The sequence below is a fragment of the Peromyscus maniculatus genome, chromosome X (assembly GCF_049852395.1).
Source record: "Peromyscus maniculatus bairdii isolate BWxNUB_F1_BW_parent chromosome X, HU_Pman_BW_mat_3.1, whole genome shotgun sequence".
NCBI lineage: Eukaryota > Metazoa > Chordata > Mammalia > Rodentia > Cricetidae > Peromyscus > Peromyscus maniculatus.
In genome coordinates this window covers 136,755,708-136,760,520 of record NC_134875.1, presented here as the reverse complement: position 1 = coordinate 136,760,520, position 4,813 = coordinate 136,755,708, and positions in this window count along the sequence as shown.

The following is a 4,813-nucleotide window of genomic DNA, read 5'->3' as shown; positions in this document are numbered from 1 at the left end:
TGTCATGGTTCATGTTGGGATAACAAAGAGTAGTTTCTATTGCAGAGAGAAAAAGTGGAAATCGTAAGGCAAGGGTGATAGGTCACCTGGCATGGAAAAAGAAAGAAGGAAAACTCAGCAAGAGGAGGTAGCATCACAAGGCTCCTGCCACATGACTCAGGTAGAGGGAACAAAACCAGAAACCTCATCCATGAGGCAAGCCAGAAGCATGGCTCAAAAGGAATGAGGGGATTGTGTACAGGATGAGCCTGTAGGTCTCAGGAACCAAAAATTCATTTGGGGGTTCAAATGAGACAGGTCAGCAGTAAAGAGTAGATATATTTTGACATGTCCCATATCAGGAGGACTGTGGCCATGTGACATCTTGAGCAGGAGCCTATAGCCTATGCCAAAGATTGAGCTACCCTGAAAGAATTGAGAACAAGGAACAACTCCAAGTCAGGGATCCTATAATCAACCAACATAGTCTTGTGTGGTAAATGGCCACAGGAAGGCAGAGGTGGATAGAGGTGGGATGGATTCAAACTGAGGCAATCTGAGACTTAGACGGATGGTAAAGGGCTTCTTGGCTGGTGGCTCTACTCTTTGATGAGAAACAGGTTAACCACAGCAGAGACTGACAACTCCAAGCTAGTGATTCGGCATGATTTATGTTCTTCTCTCCATGTATTAAGGCCCCAAATGTGTACTGCTCACTAAAAACAAAAGAAAACAAACAAACAAACAAAAACCTTCAAAATAACATCAGAAGAGATAGCTGTCTTAACAAATAGTAACACAGAAACATGAAAAAACAAAGCTATACAACTCCTCCAGAAGACCATACATCTTCAATTATCAAACCTAAAGACACAAAATTTTAAAAATGACAGATGAGGAATTCAAAACTTTACTTGTAAAACTTATCAATGACTTCAAAGATAATATGAACAAGCATATAAAATATATGAATAAGTTCAAAACACATTAAGAAGCATCTGGATACACACATAGAAAACAGTCAGACACCTTCTACCTACTATATCCAAAAAACGAACTCAAAATGAAAGAAATACGCAACTATATAGAGAAATGTGAGAAATAATTTCCAAAAAAGAAGATAACTTCTTTTTGTGTCATTGAACTTAAGCAAAATCTTTTTTATGCTTGACGCCAAATCACAAGGAACAGAAGCAGGACATCTGGACTGCAAAGCGAGGTCCTGTGTGAAATATTTTTCAATAAAAGAAAGTAATATGGATTTATTGTGGCTAGTGGTAGAGTGCTTGTCCACCATTTATAAAAGTCTAGGACCAAACCCTAGGACCACAAAATGGGAAAAATATCAACAAAGAAACCAGAAAAAAAGATAAATACATAAGGCCTGTGAGATGGCCCAGCAACTAAAGGCAAGCTGTGCCAAGCCTGACAACGTAAGTTTGATCTCTGAGACCCACATGATTGAAGAAAAGAACTGATTCTCACAAGTTGTTCTCTATCTTCACACATGTACATGCCCCACAAAAATAGATAAATGCATGTAATAGAAATAAAATTAATGTATTAAAAGCATGCTAAAAATGTCACCTACCTTTAGCTCCTACAGTAGGACACATGGACACACACACAAATACACACACACTCCTCTTCATAGTTGGCTCTGCCTATTCTCCACAATATTTGTATTTCACAGTGACATTTCCATTTAAGACTTGTTCAGCTCTTAAAACTTTTGCTTTGAGGTAAAAAGAGATAACTACATAAGCTTATTGGCAAGACCTAGGATGAAATGTATCTGACCTGTCAATAAGCCTTAGTGAGGTAGTGTTATTGATATTTAGAAGTTGTTAGTTTGGACTGTCCATCCTATAGAACAAACTAAGTCACATAGACATGTGTGAGTTCATCAGGTACGTGCACTGTGTCTCTGCTGAGAGTCGCCTCAAGGGAGTGACAAGTCATTTTTGAATAGTAATGTAATTGCAATCCAATATTTATGAGTTATTTACTTTAAGTAGGTCTCAGAAACACACCATAGAATTGACTTTTGCTTCATAATCCAGTCAAAAGTTTCTTCTGTCAGATGCTGTGTGCAGAGTACTGACGTCACTCCCTTCCGTTCTAACAGTTTTTGTGTTCTCTATTTTGTGGCTCTTGTTTTTGCGGTCAACATATTGATAATCTATAGGATTTCTTCACCTAACCCTTGTAATTTTATGGAACCGTCCCGTCCATCTATGCCTTTTTTTCCTTTGAAGAAAAAGTCCAGTTTACCACAGGAACATAGGTAAGGAGATGGGAGTTTCGACCTTTTCCTCTATATCCCCACATCTACTCCAAAGTTTTCTTTTCTTAACTATTTTGTGTAATGAGAATGTGTAATTCTGGGCTGTGCGCAACTAAGTTCAGTCCTCAGAGGTCAGGTTTACAGGGTGGGACAAGCAGTAACATATCACTTCCTGTGGGATTATGTCAGTAACATCACATTATTGGATGCTGTCCTATAACACTGGATGAATACAAAGGGGATGGGCGATGCTGACTTTCTCAGAGTCTCTGGCAGAAACCAATTACAAGCTGGAAGACCAATGCCAGGCAGACAAAAACAACCTGTCACTTTCTATTTGTATTAAAATAGCCCATCTTTCAGAAAATCACTTCAGGTTCTATATCCAGTTGGGGTTTTTTGTTTCTTCTGGTTCTGGGGTTTTGCTTATTTGTTTTTTTTGTTTGTTTGTTTTTTATTCCAGGCTACCAAAACTCTTGTTCTGCTTAGCATATAAGGAAAAGGACATTTTGATGGGTTTGTCTCAGTAACTCAAAAACACAGTGGGACAGAAAGGGAGAAAAAGGAGCGAGGGAGTACAGGAGGGAAGGAGAAGGGAGGAAAGGAGGGAGGAAAGGAGGGAGGGAAGGACAGAGAGAGAAAGGGAGAGGGAGGGGAGAGAGAGAAATGTCTGCCGTATGTGATGGTACTTGCCTGTAGTGTCATTTATTAAGGACTCTGAGACAAGAGGATCACTTTAGTTCAGGACATGAAGAGTATAGAGAGAACAGCCAAAGAAAATGAAGACGACAGAAAGACCATCTGAAAAGAAAGAAGGAGGGCTGGAGAGATGGCTCAGCAGTTAAGAGCACCCACATGGAGACACATAACCACCTGTAACACCATTTCTAGAGCTCCAGACATGTACATAGTACACAGACTTACATACATGAATACATACAAAACACCCATACACATAAATTAAATTTTTTAAATTTCAAAAACATAAAAAAGAAGAAGGCCTGGAAGCAAGAAGTGTGGATTGGGGTGGAAAAGGGAAGGGGGTAAGTTATGTACTTATATGTTAAATTAAAGAATTTAAAAATGTATGGTGCAGCATGCCCTTCTATATGTATGTCCATTTGAATACATTAAACAAATATCTAATTCCTAAATAATAAGTCCCACAGGTTTCAGAAAAAAAATTAAAAAGAACATAAAATTTTAAGAAGAAGGAATGAAGAGGGTGAGGAAGGTAAGGTAAATTCCTATCTTTTATTATGGTGGCTCACCCACTTTTGACAGTGAGGAAAGTTTTGTGGATGCATTATTTCTGATTGCATTTTATTTTCCTATGAAGTAAATCCACAAATTGTTGCACTCCCTTTCCTTATACCAATAGACACAAGGAAACTGAAGTAGTCTCTGTATAAAGAAATGAGAAAGCATCCTTTTCTCAATGCTTATGGAGCTCACGATGTGTTGAGAGAAATAGGCAGAAGAACAAGAAACTGTAGGAAGGCGTGGAAGGCACCCAAGAAAAGGAGGATGTTCTGAACATTCATATCATGGGGCCAACTTACTGAATTTTGTCTCAGTCTGTTGCTATAGCAAATAATAGCAAGCTGAGAGTTTGTGAAGGAAATATGTTCATTAGCTAACAGGATTATAAGCAGTTTTGGCCTAAGGGGAGAACCTCATAGTGGCCAGCATCACACTGGCAGAAGCAAATGGCAGAAGAAATCACAAGGTAAGACAAGCCAGAAGCTGGAATAAGGCTTGTCTTATCTTCCTACTACTCACTGTCAAAGGATCACCTGGAGTTGTGTCAGCCCTGCATCAAGTCTCCTTTGAGAGAAGATTCCCCCAACAACTCAAATACCTTGGCAACCACTTAATATTCATGTTGGAAATCTGTCTTTCATCTGCTAATTCTTAGGGGAAAATCAAACAGAAACCATATAGCCTTTCAAAGGAGACTTAACAAATAATAGAAATTACTCAGATCAAAGCATAATTAGAATAGTCTAGAGAACAGTAATAACATATATTAAGCCGCAGAAGCTAGACAAAGGGTGATAGATATGACCAGCAGGTTTTTACACTGTCTTCATTTACCTGGTGACTTCTGTGACAAGAAATCTATTTTATTTTGAATTTTGCTCTGTATAGCATCTAACAGATCAATGTAAGATATCGAGGAAGAGGGTAGTTCTAACTCCTTTTTAGTGTGCTTTCTTACTGTAGGTAGGGACCATTATGAACACTAATGTGAGGAAGGATTTAATCAGAACTGAGTCATTTTTTGAAACTTTAGAAGTTTTAGTATTTCTGGATACCAATGTGCTTTATGCAGCTGTGCAACAATAGTTATAGTAAAATTGAAAAACCTTTAAATTTGAAGCACATTTCAATTAATTTATGTGACAAAAGAAACATAAAATTAGCATAACAAAAGACAACCAAAAGGTAAATATAATAAAATGTTTTAAAAGGTTTCTTACATTTTAATTTAAAAGCTATTAACTTACTCATCTCATTGTCTTTATTGAGACAACACTAGGATGA